The sequence below is a fragment of the Brachyhypopomus gauderio genome, chromosome 6 (assembly GCF_052324685.1).
Source record: "Brachyhypopomus gauderio isolate BG-103 chromosome 6, BGAUD_0.2, whole genome shotgun sequence".
Lineage (NCBI taxonomy): Eukaryota > Metazoa > Chordata > Actinopteri > Gymnotiformes > Hypopomidae > Brachyhypopomus > Brachyhypopomus gauderio.
Window position 1 is genome coordinate 33,737,736 of NC_135216.1, and position 11,195 is coordinate 33,748,930.

At 44.2% G+C, this 11,195-nt stretch overlaps 1 long non-coding RNA gene across 2 annotated transcripts; it reads left to right on the forward strand.

The window, feature by feature from the left end:
• The first annotated feature begins 1,174 nt into the window (after positions 1–1,174).
• Positions 1,175–3,411, forward strand: LOC143516333 (uncharacterized). 2 transcript variants are annotated; one of them, XR_013131662.1, is made up of 3 exons: positions 1,175–1,211; positions 2,100–2,187; positions 3,206–3,411. It is a non-coding gene; the product is annotated as an uncharacterized LOC143516333 (long non-coding RNA). The 2 variants fall into 2 exon arrangements; XR_013131661.1 differs by lacking the exon at positions 3,206–3,411 and adding an exon at positions 2,890–3,059.
• The last annotated feature ends 7,784 nt before the right edge of the window (positions 3,412–11,195 follow it).

Consider the following 11,195-nt stretch of genomic DNA (forward strand, 5'->3'; position numbering starts at 1 on the left):
CATTACCAGTCTTGTCTTTATCCTTTTATTAAATGTATACAAAAATACAGAGCGCTCTGGAGAGAACACACACAAGCCTATCTACTCTACCCTATGGCTCTGTGCGCAGGTCTCTGCCTGACACATTTTCGTCCTGTTCTATATAGTGTGGCCTGGGTATAAGCCCCCCCGTTTCTTTTGGACTTTCCCTAACCTAGCCTCTTAGACAAAGGCTGATTGTCTAAGACATTCACAATCCGCTGAGCTCATCTTGTTTTTTCCCTAAATCTTACAATGACTTTTGCCAATTATGATTTTCACAGACTTAATAGTGGTTCCATAGATAGGAGTTGCACGTAGATCACATACGTTAAACATACAGATGTTTCCTTACTAAGAGTGGGAGAGAGGCCTTCGCTTCCTGGTCCTGTCAAACTGATATACGTTCTTATTCTTCTTCTTAAGCATCCTGTTCTTTTAGAAAACGACAGGCATTTGGAATATGGGACAGAGCATACAGGCCTTTTCTCAGACACACTTGATAATTAGCTATTTGATTAATACTATACTGTAAGCAAAACATAAAGTGATTAATATTAGAAGTTTAATTAATACTTTAAGACTGGTCAAATTATATATGGATTATGATAAGCTGCTTGATCAATACTGTAATGTAAACAATATATGAAGGGATTAAAATGTAAATCTCAACAGGCCCCTCCTCTTTTCTCTATATTTGTTACCATTAGGTCATATCATCAGGAAGCACAATGTCAGCTTTCACCTTTATACTGATGATATACAGCTTTATATTCCAATTAGACCAAATGATAATCGCTCCTTGGCTTCTCTTTGCAACTGTCTGGAAGACATTAAGAAATGGATGTCAGTTAATTTTCTTCATCTGAATGAAGGCAAGTCTGAGGTCATTATTTTTGGTGGTGGTCATGATGCTGATAGTGGGTCTGTCTCAAAACCTAGTGAGCTCTCTACATAGACAGCATCTTACGTCATAGGATGCGCGTTCCCGAGAAGTAGGCTGTCCCAATTCTTAGATACCTTAAAATGCTGTCTACTAAGATATCTTAATCTGACCCTGTAATAAGTGAGCATTAGACCTGTCCTCAGCCGGTAAGGCAATCCCATGATGCAACGCAGGGCAGCACGGCGCAGAAAAACTTTTTTCATCATGGCGGGAAGAAGGACGGCCAGCGGCGAAGTCATTTTCAAATGTAAGTTATGTAAGTTTTATAGCGTAAGTGTGGTATTTTATGGGTTTTCTTGGCATAACAGAACACAAATTAGCGATTTATTGGGTTAGTCGGTGGCCTTTTTCCAGTTTTTTATATATCGATGCGTTAGCATTTATGCTAGCGGGTTTTGAAGAGTCAGAGCACTGTTTTAGATGGGCTGATGCTAACAGCTGATGCTAACAGCCCATCTAAAAGCGTTTTTTATCAGTCACTGTAATATTTTATTAGTTATCTTAGTTATTCCTTTCTTGTATAGTTTGTTAGCCCTGCTGGGTTAATAAGACATGTATGTGGGCTTTTTAACGTGATAGCCAGTGTTCAGATATACAAATGATTTCCACTCTTTTAGGGACCAGATCAGCAATCGAAGCCTTTATAAAGGCTAAAATAGAAAGAGAGAGGCTCTTCACCGGGCAGAAAAACTGCTCTCTCAGCTTGGAAGTAAGAGCTTATTTTAGCCAAACTAGTTAGTTATTAAACGATAATATATTCTTATTCTGTTCCATCTTAAATGATGCAGCTGTTACACTTTGATACACTAAACCAGCTAGCTAACTGGTTCTGATTACAATAATAAAATGATAGGTTTGTGGCAAATAAGTTGATAGAAAACCTGCTTTAGAAAACTAAATAGTTAATATGTAACTAATGCATTGTCAGTTACAGTATAAGCTAATATTAAGCTAATAATTGCTTAATATTCATGCATTTAGACATGTTTCTAAACTATTTAAAATTAGGTAGATATTGCAAAATGTTTAATTACACTCGAAGCGTTTGTGTAGAACACTGAGGTTAAAATGTTGTATTTTCCTGAATTATAAAGCATCTTAATGCCATAATTTGTTTTTGTTTGTTTTTTGACAGGACTATTGTTCTGGACTTGGGGCTTGCAGACAAAGTAACGCCCCAACAAGCCAGAAAAAAATGGGACAATTTAAAAAAGAAGTACAAAGTAAGTTCAAAGATTAACCTGAAATTGTGTAGAATAATGTATGTATTTTATAGATTTTTATGTATTGATTTAAATGTAGTTCAGATATGTAAATAATTGTTTATGTTGTAAAATAATTCAGTTAGAGAGGATAGCAGATTGAGGTTGGATTACAGGTTTAAATTTATTTTAGGAGCTTAAGTGTCCGCCTTCAGGGAGTGGGACAGACAATGGGGAAGCCACTGCAGCTACATGGCCCTGGTTCAGCCTCATGGATGAGGCTCTTGGCAGTCGACCATCAGTCACACCACCATTGCTAGTAGCCTCATCTAATGAGGAGGAACCAGGGCCATCTTCTGTTGTGGCTTCCCCATTGTCTGAGGAGAGAGGAAGGAAGCGGCAGGGAACACTGCTTGACCTCCTGCGAGAGGACATTGAGAGAGAGAGGGAGAGAGAAGAGAGGAGAGAGAGGGCAGAGCAGGAGCGGTCAGATCGCTTGTACAACTTGTTAGAAAAGTTAGTTAACAAAATTAACTAATTTATTTAAGAACTGGCATTTGTGTGCTTTTTTTAAAGCAGTCATGGAAAACTAACTAATGCATGCCTTGCAGGTATACTGTACTGATATAAACTTAATCGGTTGTTCATTGTATAATAACACTTGCTGAAATTCATACTCATCTTAAATTGTTTGCATTTTTTTATTCTAACTCACACTAACAGAACAAGACGAATATTAACAGTGAGTAGAACAAGTGAACTGGTTTAAAGTAGCACAGATAAGACAATGAAATGACATTTAAAACTAGAACATTAAACAAACATGAATGATGTATGTACAATATTTACATAAAGAATATTGGCAGTGCAAATGTATAACATTTTAATGAAAACCAAACTGATTTATTTCTGATTTAATAAAATCACTGGACACCAGCAATGTTGGCACAAAGTTGCTCTCTTAATTGGTGGCCACTGACAGCTGTGATGTCGTCATCTTCCTGCACATCAGCTTCATCTTCATCTGCTTCCTCCTCAGGCTGAACAACATCTCCTGCTCCCATGCAGATGTTGTGCAGAGTGACACAGGCAGCAATCACCTCTGGCACAAACCTTGGGTTAACCTCTTGAGTGTGCAGGAAAATTGACCTCCATCTGGTCTTCAGCATCCCAAAAGCACGTTCAATTATAGACCGTGCCTTTGCATGATGCCTATTGAAGACCATCCTCTCTTCTGCTCTGACAGGCTTCTTAAATGGAGTGATGAGGGCTATAGGGCTGAGAGATGCATGGGTACCCACCATCTCCAAGTATCATGTAGCCTCTGGGTGGGAAAGTGGCCTGCTGGTACAGAGTGCTGTGACGGAGCACCCTTGCATCGTGTACTGAGCCTGGAAAGCCAATAAAAACATCGAGAAACTTTGCCTGGTGGTCACAGACAGCCTGAAATTGCACATAGGGGTAGAGTTTCCGGTTTCTGTAGCACTGTGCATCAGGTTCTCCAGGGGCTTTGATGCGCACATGGCACCCATCTATTGCACCAACTACAGAGTGGAAAGCTGCATGGTTTCCCAGCCTCACAAAGCCATCAGAGATGCTCTGCAGTTCTTCTGGTTTTGGGTGCTGGATAACTTTTGGAAGGATTCGCCGCATTTCATTGGCCACTCTGTGAATTACACAGTGCACTGTAGAACGGGGCATAGAAAAAGCACGGGATACAACGCGGTATGATGTGCCACAGGCCAACCAAAAAAGAAAAACCAACACTTCGATGGCTCCCCCCCAACCATGGGTGCTCTCATGCTTGATAATTTGTAAAAGCACTTTCAGGGATTCACGGTTCAGGCGAAAGTCAGGCTTGGTGTCTTGGGTGTCGTCCAGGAATATTCTGAGAAGTGGTACACTAGTGTTCAGAGCACAGTATCTTGTAGGTCTTTCTCCCTGCAAGAAATGGAAAAATAACTTTTATATATGGTGTGTGTGTGTGTGAAGTTATTTTGCGAAACAGAAAAGTGATTTACTTCGTGTTTAAAGAATATCACTTATGTTTTGTAAATTAACTGTTCACACAGGTTCTAATTTTATCTATCTATCTATCTATCTATCTATCTATCTATCTATCTCTATTTATTTAATTAATTAAAATGAATTGTCTACATGTGTATATTTGTATCACTTTGAAGTTAGCATAAAATAAAATGTATAAAATGCAGATGAGTTTTATCCTTTAAAAACATACCTTTTATGCTTAAAAGACAGCATTATAATAGGGGGGGGATTAATTGTTGAAATCAAGTACAAGATGAAAGTTTTTACCTCAGAGAAAATCTGAGCAGATCTTACCCGTTCAAGGACAGAAATCAGCGCTCGTCTTCTTAAATTTCGGCGTCTGACTGCAGCACGTCGGCTTTCACGTCTCCGTCGCTCTTCCTCCAGCGCAAAAACAATTAAAATTGCAATAAAAACTGCAAGAGGTTCGTCCATAATGCCGGTATAGCGATGACCCGAGGTGTTTCCCGCAGCTGAGGTGAGTAAACAGCGGGCGCGTGCTGTGGGCGGGGCCAAGTCGTGACGCAGTCGCTGTCTAACTAGAGCGTCCCAATAATGTGCCTTATGAGGCTGGATGGCGGTTAGAACGTTGTCTAGTTAGACAGCTCTCTACATAGTCAATGCCTACGTAGAGAGCTCACTAGGTTTTGAGACAGACCCCATATCACACCGGTCCTCGCCTCGTTACACTGGCTGCCTGTTCAGTACAGCATACAGTTTAAAGTGCTTTTATTTGTTTTTAAAGCACTAAATGGTCAAGCTCCGGCTTATCTCAGTGATCTGCTGTTGTTTATTGCCTCTAAGCGATCGCTGAGATCTGCCTCACAGAACTTGTTAGCTGTTCCTAGGGCTCGTCTTAAGCTTAAGGGAGATCGGGCGTTTGCAGTTTATGCTCCGAGGCTTTGGAATACTCTTCCCCTAAATATCCGCCTCGCACCTTCAGCTGCTGTTTTTAAATCTCAGCTAAAAACCTATTTTTATGAACTGGCATTTGAGTAGTGAGAGGTGATTTGATTTGATTTTATTTGATTTGATTTTATTTCATTTACTTTGATTTTAATCTCATTTCTTTTCATGTATTTTAGTTCTTGTTCTTGATCCTTTTATATTGTCTTTTTTTTCTCTCGTTACTTTTATGTACAGCACTTTGGTCAACGAAAGTTGTTTTAAAAGTGCTCTATAAATAAAGATTACTTACTTACTTACTATAAGTACATGGAACTTAACAAGACACAGCTGATCACACTGACAACACGGGCGTGGCAGACAGACGGAAACCAGGGCAACAGACAAGCAGGGCGGGACCAACGGGCAAGGAACAACACAGACACGGGGAACAGAGACACCGGAGTGACAGCAAAGAGAGGGGGGCGTAGCCCTACGTGACACCAGTATTAATTATTAAAATAAAACAAAGTATCTATTTACAGAAATTAAATCTGTGCATATGAAATCTGGAATACCTGTGCATTTTTATATTTTTAAGATATTATATCTAGAAAATAAAGGAATTGTAACGTGGCTCGCGCCACGGAGCGAGGAGACGGACACAATCGCTGAGAAGAGCGAGATTTATTGCAGGGCATTCCATATTCGTCATCGTAGTGGCAGGCAGGGGTCATAACAGGAGAGCCATCAAGGTTGGACAGGTACAGGGGCATAACGATACAGGCAGCAACAAACGACAGCAGGGCAACACGAAACTGAGAAACACATAAACGGTCAGACATCCAAAACAACCGACAACCAGACTGGGGAAATACAGGGACTATATGAACACTGAACTAAACTAGGAACAGGTGGGGATGATTATGACAGGGGCGTGGCGGACAGTCAGGGAATCTCAGAGACAACGAGCGGGGCAGGGTAAACAGGCACGGAACACAGACACGAGGGAACCCAGAGTGGCAGCCACGAGAGGGGGCGTTGCCCTACGTGACAGGAATATAATAAGATTTGAGTAAGAGTAAAATAATAGTAAGTGTACAAATGTGATTTGCAGAATTTGCGCTTGGGGTACGTGTAAAGCATATTGCTTATGGTAAATGCTTAGCCATTACTCACTGTATATCTTACCATATGGTAAAACTTTAGTTTTCATTGATTTTTGAGTGGTCATACATTTCCCTGACCACTCCCAAAGGTGGCAGGAATGATTAGGTCATAGTGTCTTGAGACACACTGGCTACCATTCACACCTTTACTTGACTCTGGCTGTTTATGAACAGATCACCCATGATGTATTCTTTTCTGCCATATAAGCATTATACAAAAGTCACATTCATCAATTTTTTAAGCACTTCAGATCACTGTGGATCCACAGCCTATCTGAAAAAGTATAGTTTATCTATTTGTCTACTTGTTCTACCAGGTAATGATACTCAGTAATTAATTTGATTGCTGTATTTTCTGTTATTTTCTTGTCACATTATTTAACTTGTAGCGGATACATATGCAGTGTTGGGGAGTAACAAATTACATGTAACGACGTTACGTAATTTAATTACAAAAAAAGTGTAACTGTAATTCGTTACAGTTACAATGAGAAAATATGTAATTCAGTTACAGTTACTTCTGGAAAAATTAAGAATTACAATTTTAGTTACATTTTAAAAATATAAACAAAAACCTTTGCGAGATATTTAATTATATTTTTATTGCTTTGAGCCCTATATCGCCGTTTCCCGCTTATTTCTGTGCTGGAGCAGCAAGCGTTCGGTTCAGTTTCAGCTCAAGCAGCAATGACAGACGCCTTCACTGGACATTTAAGGAGCATTTGTTTTGTTTTCGTGTTGTCAATAAATGTGAACCATGTGCCACCATCGGCAACTATTTGTGATTATGCCAAGCCTTTGTGTAAATTTCGGAGTTTGGAGGTTTATTTCCGATCAGAAGGGTTGCCACCTAGGTCTGACAAAAAACAAGGACACTCTGTCATACGCGAACGTAAATTGTTGACGGGGGGTGGCGAATGTAAAATGGACACAGCGAGAAAAAACAGACGGATTTAAAGTGTGCAGAAACAGTCTAAATTGTCGTTTGAACTAACTTAGTGAAAACCGGGACATTAAATGATTTTTTTTGCCGGGACCGAATATTAAAAAGAAGGAAAACCGAGACAAACTGGGACAGCCCCGGAAAACCGGGACAGCGAAGTGAAAACCGGGACGGTCCCGGGATAACCGGGACAGGTGGCAACCCTAGAAGGCAACCAGTATTGAGGTTGTAAGCGAGCTAACAACAAGGTATGCTGAGCGTCACACACACACTCACACACACACACACAGTGGTTTCCATAGTTAGCTACCTGCTGGGCTAGCTACTACCATTCACTTGAACGTGTTTGTCCTTTAGCATGCTAGCTTGATTTACAGGCTAACCAAATTAGCTGTTTAAAGTCCTAAACAGGTATTCGCTGGAATCATACATGACTATTAGACAATGACAGACGGTATCAAATGAATATTTATGACTGTTTGGTGTTGGAAAAACGCTTGTCGATGTCTATGACACGACCTAGCCTACCCAATTGGTATCATTGGACCTATCTTAGACCTACCGTTCGACAAACCACACATTTAAATGAAATTTGTATGAAGTAGTGAAATGCAGTTTGGTATCTAATCAAGTGCAACACGTGCAGATTGTATAGAATGCAGTATTTAGATATACAATGCAGTTATTTACAGCTAGTGTAAGTAAAGATGGTGTCACGTAGGGCTACGCCCCCCTCTCCCCGCTGTCACTCCAATGTCTGTTCCTCATGTTTTCTGTTATTCCTTGCCCGTTAATCCCGCCCCGCTCGTTTGTCTTCGTGATTCCTTGTTTGTTACCACGCCCCTGTGTCATTGTTATCACCTGTCCCTTGTTTCAGTTCTATGTATAAAGTCCTAGTATTTCCCCAGTCCAGTATCCGTGATTTTGTCTACTCTGTCGGTTTGCTTTGTTCATGCTGTTTGGTCGTCTACTCTGTGCCTTGTCGGTTCGTACGTCGTTTTGTCTGCCTGTTTGATCCCTAGTTCGTGAGTCCTCCTGGTTTCTGTTGTCATGCCTGTTTTTCGTTCCTGTTTGGATTGCTTGCCTGTTATGACCCCTGCCTGTGTTATCGACTCTGCTTTTGGTATTCCCCGTATTAAATCTCGCTCATCTCAGCAATTGGGTCCGTCTCCTCGCTCCGTGGCACGAGCCCCGTTACATAATCACGGATCCAACCAGGACACAGCAAGAGAGCGAGACTCCGGTGAGTTTAGTCGCTGTAACGAGTTGTTGGCTGCTTCCGTGCAGTTTAACTCTCATGTGTTACAGCGCGAACGAGCCGGAGACAGGAATACCCCTGGCGCTGTGGGAACAAGGAAGTCTCGTCGCAGACCGAAGAAAGCGCAGTCTCTCACTACTGGCTTTCACGGCGAGACTCCTATTGAGCGCTGTGAGTCTGCCCTGCTTGACGAACACCACAGGGGTGAGCAACCTGTGGTGCAAGCAGTGGGCAGACGGAGTGAATGCATGGACGAGCTTTGGCTTAACCCTCGGTTGGCTCTCAATGGCTGCTGCGAGCTCCCGACGCCTCAGAGGAGGCGGAGCCATCGCAGAGAGAGCCACCGAGGGGCGTGTGTGTCTGTGTGTTCTTCCAGGCTCAACCCGGACCCCGTGGAAGAAGACCTCCCTCCGATGATCCCGGAAGCCGCTCCCCGAAGGCTCCCAAAGAATTTTTTGGGGGGGGAGTACTAGCCACTCACCCCAGGAGTGGCCGGCTCAGACCCGGGATGACATCAGCATGGTGGACACGCCCCCCGAGGACATCAGCATGGCGGACACGCCCCCCGAGGACGTCAGCATGGCGGACACGCCCCCCCGAGGACATCAGCATGGCAGTCACGCCCCCCTAGGACGTCTCGTCCACGCCGGTTCCTGTCCCCGCTGCCCGTCGGCAGTCCACGCCGGTTCCTGTCCCCGCTGCCCGTCGGCAGTCCACGCCGGTTCCTGTCCCCGCTGCCCGTCGGCAGTCCACGCCGGTTCCTGTCCCCACTGCCCGTCGGCAGTCCACGCCGGTTCCTGTCCCCGCGACCCAGGAGGGGTCGTCCATGCCGGCTCCTGTTCCCGCTGCCTGTCTGCCGGCTCCTGTTCCCGCTGCCTGTCTGCCGGCTCCTGTGCCCGCTGCCTGTCTGCCGGCTCCTGTGCCCGCTGCCTGTCTGCCCGCCGCCCGGCCGCGCCTGTGCCCGCTGCCCGGCCGCGCCTGTGCCCGCTGCCCGCCGCGCCTGTGCCCGCTGCCCGGCCGCGCCTGTCCCCCAAGAGACTGTGCTGCCCCCTGTTGGGCTTGGACTCCGTGTACTGTCTGCTCCGCCCTGTGTTACTGCTCCTGTGCCCAGGTTCCCCATGTTCCCCAGTTCTGTCCCTGGTTTTGTGTTGGTCCCAGTCCCTGTGTGTGTGCCTGTTCGTGTCCTTGTGCCCGTTCCTGTGCCTGTGTCTGGTGGTGTCGTCTCTGTCCCGGTCCCCATATCTGTTCCCAGAGTTGTCACTCACCTTGTTCCTGTCCCTGTCACTGTTGTCCAAGCCATGTTTGCCTCCGTGTTCTCCTCTGCCCTGTCCCCTGGCCCGACTCCCGTGTCTGTTCCCGGTCCTGCTCCCGTGCCTCGCCCTGTCCCTGACTGTGACACCATACCCCAGCCCAGCTCCTGGCCGGTCTCTGGTTCCCCCGTCTCTGTCCTGCCTCTGTCTCCTTGTCCTGCTTTGTCCTGTCCTAGTCCGTTTCCCTGTCCTGTCTGCCCTTGCGTGCCCCGGAGTGGCACGCTTTGAGGGGGGGTACTGTCACGTAGGGCTACGCCCCCCTCTCCCCGCTGTCACTCCAATGTCTGTTCCTCGTGTTTTCTGTTATTCCTTGCCTGTTAATCCCGCCCCGCTCGTTTGTCTTCGTGATTCCTTGTTTGTTACCACGCCCCTGTCATTGTTATCACCTGTCCCTTGTTTCAGTTCTATGTATAAAGTCCTAGTATTTCCCCAGTCCAGTATCCGTGATTTTGTCTACTCTGTTGGATTGCTTTGTTCATGCTGTTTGGTCGTCTACTCTGTGCCTTGTCGGTTCGTACGTCGTTTTGTCTGCCTGTTTGATCCCTAGTTCGTAAATCCTCCTGGTTTCTGTTGTCATGCCTGTTTTTCGTTCCTGTTCGGATTGCTTGCCTGTTATGACCCCTGCCTGTGTTATCGACTCTGCTTTTGGTATTCCCCGTATTAAATCTCGCTCATCTCAGCAATTGTGTCCGTCTCCTCGCTCCGTGGCGCGAGCCACGTTACAGATGATTAATAGATATGTGCAGAGTAGATAAATTACCTAGGGAAATGCATGTGTGTGTAATGTAGTTATGGCAGCACAATGCACAGGGCAAAGAAAAATATATGATATAATATATGAAATAAATGTGATAAATACAGATGGAATCATACAGATAATATACAGATTATCCTATACCACTGTAGATAGGGCTATACAGATGTGGATTGAAGAGGAACACTGTTCAGATTTTGTGTGGATGGTAAGGTATGGATAGAGAAGGAAATAATGGTCTTTGGGAAGAGTTCAATAAGGTGACCACTGTGGGAAAGAAGTGGTTTCTGAACCTGCTTGTGTTAGTCTGCAAACTGTGAAAATGGTAGAGCCTGGGGGAGGAGCAGAAAAGAGCATGGCCCGATGACAGTAGTCTGAGAATCTTACATGCCTGGTGCAGGCATCTCTTCTTGTGGACCTCCTGTGATTGCCTGTCAGCAATTCCCTCTCAGCTTAGTACTCTTTTAAGTTTCACACTGTCAGTTCTCAAAAATTAAATGTTGATCATGGGTCAATACTCATTTAAACCTTAAAGTAATCAAAAAGTAATCCAAAAGTAATTAGTTACATTACTTTTCAAAAGTAATCAGAAAAGTTACACTACAATTACATTTTAAACAAGGTAACTTGTAACTGTAACGAATTACCTTTTTAAAGTAAC